The sequence below is a fragment of the Apis laboriosa genome, unplaced genomic scaffold, assembly GCF_014066325.1.
Source record: "Apis laboriosa isolate Shangri-la unplaced genomic scaffold, ASM1406632v1 scaffold21_cov150, whole genome shotgun sequence".
NCBI lineage: Eukaryota > Metazoa > Arthropoda > Insecta > Hymenoptera > Apidae > Apis > Apis laboriosa.
In genome coordinates, this window is record NW_025222365.1 from 1729024 (window position 1) to 1739511 (window position 10488).

At 52.6% G+C, this 10488-nt stretch overlaps 1 protein-coding gene across 2 annotated transcripts in view; it reads right to left on the bottom strand.

The window, feature by feature from the left end:
* LOC122712980 overlaps positions 1–9926 on the bottom strand; it is a 93380-nt gene extending 83454 nt beyond the window's left edge. For both annotated transcript variants that reach the window (XR_006346435.1, XM_043933084.1), the window contains exon 1: positions 9118–9926. The gene's annotated coding sequence lies outside the window, so the exon portion shown is untranslated. The remainder of the gene's footprint in view (positions 1–9117) is intronic.
* Between the last annotated feature and the right edge of the window lie 562 nt (positions 9927–10488).

Genomic DNA, 10488 nt, shown 5'->3' on the forward strand with positions numbered 1-10488 from the left:
GCCTTTCTCTCTCCGCCGACCAATGCCCACATCTCGCGCTTACCCAAAAATCTACGCCTACCCAAGCGGCAAACCAAGTGGATCGCTTCTTCGAAGTCGTTCGCAACAAGCGAGATCGAGAAACACGCTTCTTTTCGTTGGTTCGTTCGTTCGGAATAGAATTCGGCAAACTTTTTTCCACGCGACGCCGCGTCTCTTTATGCGCGCGATAAACAAAAACCGTGGACGACACGGTTTAACGGAAAGGAAAGGAAAGGAGGAGAGGAGGAGCGAGGAAGGGGCGCTGTCCGCCGCCAGGTCTCCGGAACCAGACCCGGTACAATAACGGTCGTCGGTATTTTACGCGTGAATTCATGCTCGCGACCGCAGCTCGCACTGCTCCCGCGGTGGCAGTGGTCGGATACGCGGTTCTGCGCGTGTATAAGTACGTACGTACGTAAGTACGTCGATGCCACGTGACGTCTAAATTCAGTCGGCCATTTTGGAGCATGATTCATTTGTTTAGAATGGGTTGGATAGGAGTAGGAGGCGGAGCCACGCACACGCCAAATCTTCGTCAACGTTTTAGATTCGAGGCGAACGAGTTGACCGTGTTTTCGTCGCGCGTACCTTTCTCTCTCTCTCTCTCTCTCTCTCTCTCTCTCTCTCTCTCTCTCTCTCTCGCGCGCGCGCGCGCGCGCTTCATTTTTGTGATTTTTCCGCAACACCTCTCGGAAATCTCTCCTCTCCTCTCCTCTCTCGTTCGAGCCTCGTTCGAGCCTCGTTCGAATTTCGTCGCGCCCCCGAGAAGGCGACGAACGACGGGCACCGGCAGACACCGCCGAGCACCGCGGCGGTTAGTCTCTCGCCGTAGTCGGGATCAAGGAGCGCGACAAGGTTACGAGGTACACGCTGTTCCCTCGAAAAGGGGCATGAATTATTTATCGGGCGCGAATAAAACGAAAGGAGAGGAAGGCGAACGCATGGCGGGACAATGACGATCTTATCTATGCTACGCGTTATCGAGCGAAACGGAATCTTCCCTCCCGAGATCCTTTCTCCTTCTCTAAAATCGCGTCGTCCACGTCATTTCCATTTCCACGTCGCGTCGAGGAGAGGGGGGGGGGGGAAAACCGTCCAACTATCCGTTCTTCTTCCTTTCTTCCTTTTTTCTACTCGGCCGCTCCGACATATTGCCGAAACTCGGAGCGGCGGCGGCGGCGGCTAGGGGGAGGGGAGCCGAGACGGGCCCAAGGTCAGTGCCAGTGGGTCAGTCGAACCAATCGCGTGCCTCGCCCGCCGAAGGCCGCGCCGAATTCGAGGGAGACGAGTCGAGGGAGAGAGACAGAGTCGGCCGTTCGTCGCCCAGCTTCGCCGCCTTCGCCGAGGATCTCGTTGCGAGGTCTCTCGAGGTTTTAAGGTCCAGATCGAGGTGACGTCGCGTCGAGGCTGCCGCGCGTCGATTCCGGTGTTGGAGCCGGTGCATGCAGGAAAGAGAACGGACAAGACCGGTATGCGAGCCGGCCTTGACCGTATCTCCGCTTATCGCCACGTTCCACGCTCGACGTCACGCGTCACGTTGCCGACGCGAACGACGCCGCGCCGATTCGTCGGAGACGGCCAACACCCCGCTTGCACTCGTCGCCGCGACGCGGGCCAGGACCCTTCCTCCCAACCGAACCCGCGCTTCGTTGCGACGCGCGCGTATATCCCGCTTTACAAATCGTTTTACAATTCGCGTTATTAATTCAATTAGAACAAACACCCGATTCGTTTCGCGTTTACATTAGCGCGAATGGAACCGAAACATCGTTTGTGCGTCGTTTCCATCCCCTGCTCCTGGGCCTCCCCCTCCATATTAAGCTTCGCACGCGAGCAGCACAAATTTCCACGTCAGCAATTACTTAAATTAATTTCGCGATAATTGTATCGATTATGCAAATTATGTAATTCGTTTTATTAGCCGGCGATACGTATTATCGTAACGAGCTCGCGAAGCGGTACGAGCGCTCGCCACTCGTAACGAACCACACCGATGACGCTGCTTTTCTACCTTTCCAAACGTTCCGATAGGTAACGTCAGGTTTAATAGCGTCTCTCTCTCTCTCTCTCTTCCTTTCTCTATTTCATCTCCGCGATGTGTCGGAGATGGCGAAGAGGTTTTCGAAGGAATTCAACGTAGCACGAAGCTGCTTCGATCGCGTGAGTAAACGTCGGCGACGAGCCAGAGTCGTTTATAGAGCCTAAGCGTGGTGGTGGCCTGTGCGCAATCGGTATATTACGCAAGCACGACGCGATTCGCACGGTTCGATACTCGGTTGGTTGGAGAGACGATCGAAACGGACGATCGCCTCTCTCCGCTTCCAAATTCCGTTTCACGGAGAACCGCGAGTCGACGAAAACCGTGTCCTTGACCGTGGCCACGACGTCGTTGGATCCGATGATCGTTACCCATCCGAGAGATCCGAGTTGTTAACGTTGAAAGGGAAGAAAAAAGAGAAGGAAAAAGAATTCATTCGTTAAAATCAGCGGATTTTTTTCTTTTTTTTTTTTTTTTTTTTGCATTTTTCGATCCGTTTCTAAAAATTCTAGGGGATAGGAGATTTTCTTGGTTGGACGCAAGGACAAACAGAGCGCAAGAAAAGGAGCAGCGAGAGGGAAGGGGGCACGGATCGATCCCCCTGCATCGGGTCCGATAAAATTAAACGCGTCATTACCAATCGATAAAGTCGAATCTCGGCAAGCTTTGTAACTAATAATTTGTGATTAGTTGGAGCGGCTCCAACGATTCTATGCACTGATAACTCGACAAACTTTCCTCGCTGCAACTCTATCCCGCCCTGCATATCGTCTCGGAATTAAGTTCATCCTCCGTTCGATCGATCCTCTTCTCTTTCCACAGAGAACGGGCCAGAGAGAGACAGATGTCCCCCTCGTTTCCCCGACGTTCGCGTCCTTTTCGAAGAAAATTCGGAATTCAGCCTCTCGAGATACATATATATATATATATATATATATATATATATATATATATCGCTTGGGAAGAGCAGTCAGGTAGCGAGTGCGAGCGTGGAAAAGCCCATCTTTCTCTCTCTCTCTTTCTCTCCTCTCTCTCCTCTCGCCTCTCGCCTCGCGCCGCCACTTCGTCTGGCCATATTTTGGCGATACCTACTTGTTGCGCGAGGAACGAGCTCCGCGCGTTACTGTACATATGTACAGCGTGGCATCTACATACATCGAAGTAGGTAAAGCCGACATCGGGTCAGGTTTGCTTGCGCTTGGCACAGGTACAGGAGCGTGGAACGATCGAAAGCGAAACTCGAAATGATTTTCGAGTCCGCGGTTCTCCTCGAAACGAAACGGGGAGGAGGGGAGGGAGGAGAGTCGACCGATCGCTTCGATGATACCCGATTATCGTCGTTATCGTCGTGATGGTGTATCGGATGGCGCGGAACAACCCGATGTCGTATCCGAATCGGCCGCGCTCACCGTTGAAACGCGTCCAATTGACGTTTAATCGAATAACGCGCTTAATCGTCGAGGGGAGTGGAGGGGGTTTGTCCCGCGAAAAGACTCGGTTAACCGCGTTCCGTCGTTATTAACGGCTAATTTCCCGAAAATTATCCGAGGAGCGGCCTTCGGCGCCGCTCAATTCGCTGGAAATTCAATGCAAACCCCTATTTTACCTTTGACCGGAACCTCCCCCTCCTCAATGGCCAACGCCATTTTATTCCCCCCGCGCCGATTTTACTCACGTCCTCGCTCGCAATGTAATCCTCTTTTGTCTCTATCGTAGTAGTAACGCCTTTATGGTAATCGTCCTCCCCTCCCGTCCTCTTCCCCCCCAATATCGTCATTTCCTTCGATATTTTCGCGAGCAACGCGAATCTATACGCGGTTTAATACCCCGATATTTAATCGATTTAATCGGTCTAATAGTTCGGCCCTCCCCCCCCCCCCCCTCGCTACTAACCGAAGTGTAAAACGGAGCCGAGCGGAAAAGAGAGGAGAGGAAATAATGGAAACGATGGGCGATAGGATAGGAGGGGGTGGCGAGGAGGTCGCGTGTAATTCGTACTCGCCGAGAGAGGTGAATCGAAAGGTGGGGGAGGCGAGGCGAGGCGGGATCAAAATTTTCGCCAGGTTTTTCGCCAGCGCGTGGCTCGGGTGCAAACTGTTGCTGCGCGACATTGGACGATCCACGGTATGTAGAGCGGAGCGTACATAAGGGAAACGGGGGCGGTACATGCTACCGTTCCATGTATTTCGGAGGTGGCTTCCCGCTAGTCAACGGACTACCCCCACCACGCCCGACTTGGAAAATTTCGGGGGTAACCGACTGCGCTTTAAACCGGCTCTCTCTCTCTCTCTCAGTGGCAGCGTCAGCTGCCGTTGCACCCGACCTATATATTCGGTTACGTTATATATATATATATATATCCTCTTACATATATACTAATACCTACTGTGCATCCACTACGTAGCCAACGGCGTCGATATAAACGCGGTTACTACTTGTTGCTCTAGTCCCAGAAACTGACAGTGTCCGCGCATTTCGGACACTTCTCTCCCACCCACCCATCCACCCACCCAACGCGAAGGGAGAGAGAGAGAGAGAGAGAGAGAGAGGGCCAGTGACTCTCAACTTTTCGATTTCGTAACGTGGTTGCACGTGCGAGTGTCGTTCGACAGGTGCACCGAAAGAGCATTATTGCGTAGCTACCACGGTTCCGCTCTACTTACGCTCGAACGAATCTTCGAGCGGGCAGGAGAGGCGCGCGAGGAGAGTTTCGAATCCGCTTACCTACGACTTATCGGACGCGAGCGTTGGACGAGCGTCGCTATCCGAGGGCGATTCCGCTCCGAGTTTAGACTTGGAAAAGGGATCGAAAGTAGTCGTTTCGAGCCGAAATCGAGTTGAAATACGAACGTTGACGCGTGTATATATATATATATGTTTCGATCGCGTTACATTCTATTTCCTATATATTTTCCCTTCGGACTCGACGTTTATTATTCTGAAATTATGCTGGAGTATCCTTGAAATTTTAAGATCTTTCTTTTTTTTCGCTCGAGGATACGTGGGAATCTCGACTATTCTCCCGTGTCTAATAGTCCCCCTTCTCCACTCCATGTAGGTTGTTTAACTGTATTACACGTTGATATTCCATCTATGTTCGTTCTTCTGCTGTTCTTTCCGTTAATCAAAGTTCCTAACTTCCTTGGAAAGTTTTTCTCTCGCGTGGTAAAGTAAAAAAAACTCCCACGCGAAGGGGGAGTCGACTCTCCCGAGTAGCGAAAATTTTTCAAAGATCTGATTAAATTATGAAACGGTCTTAAAAAAAAAAAAAAAAAAAAGAAAAAGGGACAGGGACGGGGGGGGGGGAGGAAACTTTTACGTGCCTAATTATCATTTCCCATGAGCGCGCCACACAGTGGTGGCCATCGCCGACTGACCCATTTGGGTGGACGTTTAGGGGATAGGAAGGCCAGCTGTCGATACTCGCAAAAATCGAAGAGAAGGAAGGTGGAGGGGTAGGGAGAATAAAGTAAAGTCATCCCCGGAGGAGAGGAAGCTCGGGGAATAACTGCTTAACCTCGATACGCGGGCAAAACCTCGGCTCGCGATAACTTCACCCTTCGAATCGACTATCCTATCGCTATATCTATCTATCGTTCGTCGAGCATAAAGCGTCTATCTTCCCTCCCTTCTTCCACCACTTCTTCCTCTTTCACCGTTTCTCCCTCGAAATTGAATTCAGGTGGAAGAAAGAAATTGAGAAACAAAGCAAAAGGCGAGCCGCGGTGGAAAAGTTGGACGACGACGAGTCACGTCCTCTCGGGTTAGCGGAGACTTCGGTCTCGAGTCGGCGTGCAGTGGATGCATCTGATATGCATGCAGACACCGAGACGCCTGCAAAGCGTCGTACCACGAGCTTGTATTCGGGTTGTAACCACCACCATCACCACCACCACCACCACCACCAACGACGGGGCCTGGCTACGCGCACGCTTCTCGTACACGCGCGCGCGCGCGCGCACACACACACGGACGTTCGGGTCGATTCGGCTCGCGTCCACGTTCGCGTAAACGCGTTCGAAACTTGCCACGTGCTTTTTCGTGTGTGTACACCATTTGCACGGTTACACGTAGGAGAAGCCGGCGGCACACGTGCAACCGGGCAGGCGGACAGACGTAGCGAGGGTACTCTCACGGATGGGTGCAACGCGGCTTCGATCCGCACACAGGCGGGCCGCGTACGTAGGAGCGCGCGCATGGATGCGCGCAAATGGCTCGGCCGCCTGCATCGCGTGCATGTGGACGCGAGAGGCTAGGTGTGTGCACGTGTGCACGCGTGCATGTGCAGCCGGCTGCGCCGGCTTGTATCGCTGCGAAACACGATGTGGAACACACTCGCTCTCGATGGGTCACTCTCACTCTCCCGGTCGAGAGGGAAATTTGGCAGCTGTTTTAAACCCGGCTAACCGGCGAAACTAACCGACCCCACCTATCCCGTGGTCCTTCCACCTCCTGCTTCCGCCCCTTTCTCTCCCCCTCTCCCCCTTTCTTCCCCTCTCGCTTTCGCCTCCTCCTCCTCCTCCTCCTCCTTCTCCTCCTCCTGCTCCTGCTCCTGCTCCTCCGCAAACTCGAGAGCTTTAACCGAGCTTTTTGGCACTTTGACGCTCCCCCTCCTCTCCCTCGTTCCCTTTTTTCCTTTTCTTTTCGCTTCGCACCCTCTCCTCGATTTTTCCTCTTCCCTCCTCCTCCTCCTCCTCCTCCCCTCCCCTGCGCCCCCGTTCCACGAAAGCGGAAAGTCGTAGTGGAGGGAAGTGGGATTCTCGGGAAGGAGGGAAGAAAATCGACGGGTGGAGGAAGATGAAGATGAAGATGAAGACGCGTACGATCGAGCGAAAGAAAGGGAGAAAGAAAAGGAGGGAAAGGAGAAAGGAAAGAAGAAAAAAAAAAGAAGAGGAAAGGAAAAAGAGAAAGAAATCGACGCGCCACACGGTTCGGCAGCGGATGCGTACACGACTCGGTGCATACACTCGTGCGCGCGTGCATAATGATACGCGTGCACACAGATACGCACACGCACACCGCCAACCCGCTTCCTTCTTTCTCTCGCTTCGTCTCGCTCTCCCTTCCTCTCTCTCTCTCTCTCTCTCTCTCTCTCTCTCTCTCTCTCTCTCTCTCTCTCTGTCCGCTTCGCCGCGCCGCCAACTCGCCCAACTCGTGCGTAGCTTTTTTACCACACTGACCTAGGTTAAGTCGGCGTACCGAGTGCCGAATAATAAAAGCGACGAAACCACTGACCCTCCCCTCCCCTCCCCTCCCCTCCCCGCCGCGCATGCAAAAACCGGCATGTATGCACCGGCCGGGTTCTCGCGTCCGTGTGTCGAAGCGCGTGTGTCGGCGGTCACGCAGACTCGTCCTCCTCCTCGTCGTGGCAAACCGTACATACGCACGCACGCACGCACGCACGCACGCGCGCGCGCGCGCGAGAAAGGCAGAGTTCGAAACCACCGAACCCACTCCCTCCCCCCTCCCTCCCTCCCTCCCTCTCTCGGCCAAATATAAATGCAACGGTGCGCGCATCGTATACTATATATACGCCCGGCCACTCGTGTATATACACGTGTATATATATATGTATATGCACGTGTGTCGGTAGAATGCACCGAGTGGCACACAAACGATCCATCCCAGTCCCGAGGGCAGGGCCACGGTCACCCGAAAATACGGCTGGCTCTCACTCTCGTTCGTTCGCGTTCACGTTCGCGTTCCTCCTCTTTTTCGCTCTCTCTCTCTCTCTCTCTCTCTTCCTCCTCTTTTTATCCTTTTTAGTTTCACCACCCTCTTCTTCTCTCTCGTTCGCCTCGCTGCCTTTCAATGGCTCGCACTCTCTGCGCTCGTGTATTGTGCGCGCTACCGGCTGATTCACGAATCGCGACCCTCTCCTTCTTCGAAAGAGTGAGAGAGAGAGAGAGAGAGAGAGAGAGAGAGAGAGAGATGATTCGAGAATTTCGACGACGATCGAAATTGAACGACGATTCGTTCCCACTCGCGAGAAACACGTTCAATTTTCGAAGCTACGAAATAATTGGCGGAATAATCGATATCGCGTTTTCTTGCGCGAAAGGAGGGAGACGACAGAGAGAGATGCAAGCACGCATAACGTATGGCAGGAACGTGGAAGAGTGGTCCGGCGTGGTGATTACGCGCTCGAGGCACTCTCGGAACAAAGCGTCCTCTGTCCTAGCGTACGCGACGACCTATCTCAACGCGTAGCAACTCGCGGCGTGTGCACACGTGTATTAACAGGGATATACACGGAATCAGGGTTGGGTGAATGGTGTGTGCGGGAACCGGGCCATTCGCCTGTCCCCCGTTCGCGGGACGGAAGAGCGCGGCGAAAATATCGAGAGAAAAAGTATATATCGTCGCATACAAGCCCCGTATACTAGACTCAGGCGTTCAGAAGCCAGTGTTTCTTTTTCTTTTTTTTTTTTTTTTCCTTTTTTTCTCCTTCTTTTCTTTTCTTTTTCTCTCTCTCTCTCTCTTTTTTTTCTTCCTCCCCGCGAACGAACCGCATCGACGCATCGCCACCGCGACGACGACAATTCCGCCTCTGACTCACTCGCGATACAGTCAGGTGAGTCAATACTCCGATAATAAGCTGCACACGGCTGCACGCGACATCTCTCCAATCTTGACGCGTAAAATCGAATTGATCGACGCGCCTCGCGTCGATGCAACTCTTTATCTCGGCCTTACATCGGCCTTATTTTTCGGCGCGCGCAGAAACGTGCCGTCGTTATCTCTCCGATCTCTTTCCTCGCAAATAAAAAAAAAGAGAGAGAGAGAGAGAGAGAGAAAATCAAAATCGTCCATCCATTTATCGTTCCTCTTATTATTATTATTATTATTATTATTATTATTATTATTATTATTACTACTACTATCATTATCAACGAAACGTGGAAACTTTTCTAATCGTTACATTATTCCGTCGAGTGACGCGGCTTCGATTTCACGAGCTCGACTCGATCGAGATTCGTTGAGAAGGGAAAAGGAAAGAAAAAAAAAGAGGAAAAAAATCGAGCGTGGTTGAAAAGTTGCAACAATGCAATACTCACCGCCTATATATATATGTGTGTGCACAGCTGCGCGAGGTCTTCAGGCTTCGAGCTTCGAGCTTGGAGCAGGCGTCGAAACTGAGGGAGACCCCTTCGGTCCCCGCAAAAATTCCACCTTTTCGTCCTCAACTTCGTTCAACAATCGTCCAATCGGTTTCCGAGCTGGAAACATAGACGCTGCGGGTATTTCGCCATCCGACGCGCGTCTTTTCGTCTTCCGGCACCGCGCGCGCGCCACGAAAACCCGTGGAATTCACGGGATCGCGATAAAAATAATCCCCCCGTCGATCGATACTCTCGTGGTAGCCGCGTTTAACGAGCGGACGCACACCGAGGCGGGACGAGGTTGACGCGACACCGTTCCCGAGATTCCGAGATGACGCCGCCGCCGCCGCAGCCGCAGCCGACTCTGCTGTTTTCGCCGCTCCAATTCCAACCGGATTGATTCCGGATTTTTCCTTTTTCTTTTTTTCTTTTTTCCAACGAGGAATCGTCGATACACCCGTCACACATACGTACGCGCGGTTTTTATCCTATCGCCTCCCGCCCCCCGTTTTCACTTTTCACCCGTCCGAAAACCGACTACTCTTGTTTCTCGAGAACAAAGAGTAACGATTTAGGCAGGCAACGACACGACTGAATCTCTCCGCCTTTTTTTTCTTTTTTTTCCTCCCTCACGAATCGAAAAATCCGCTCCTCGCTCGCACAATACGAAAACTGCACTTGGATGGATATCGCACTTTAAGTACCATCCGATAAACGATAAGCGTTAGCTGTTAAAAAGGGTTATCTGCCATCCGATGATAATTTTCACCGCGCCACGATATCGAATTCGCGCGACAGCGAATCCGTCCATATCCGTTGTTGCACCAAATCGCACGATCGCTCGCCAACTAGGCTAGGGATGAAAATAAAGAGCAACGGGGGGAGAGAGAGAGAGAGAGAGAGAGAGAGAGGGAGGGAGGGGAAGAAAGCAAGTCCAGGCGGAGGGAGGGGAGGGGAGGGGAGGGAAGAGATAAGAGAGGAATTTTTCCTTCGAGTCAGCTCGAGGAAAATCGTCAGCGTCTAGACGCGTTTCTTAACCGACACACTTTTATTCGGCGGCAAACTCAACACTACGACTCCCCCGGTCTTGGCTTAGCGAAAATGGACCGTTTAGGGCGTTGGAGAGAGCGTTGCTCGCTTCGGCTCTATCGCGTGCACGCCGGAGGAAGAAACTGCACCTCGTGCGTGTGGAAAGTGCAGTTTAAGTGCCGGCCGCGAAGCTGATTCGCCAGCTTTGCTTAAAGTGTCTCTGTTTCGCTGACTCGGACATGTTGTTCCGTACTGGCCGCCTGCACGTCCCGTGCATCCAGATAACACCCGTCGATT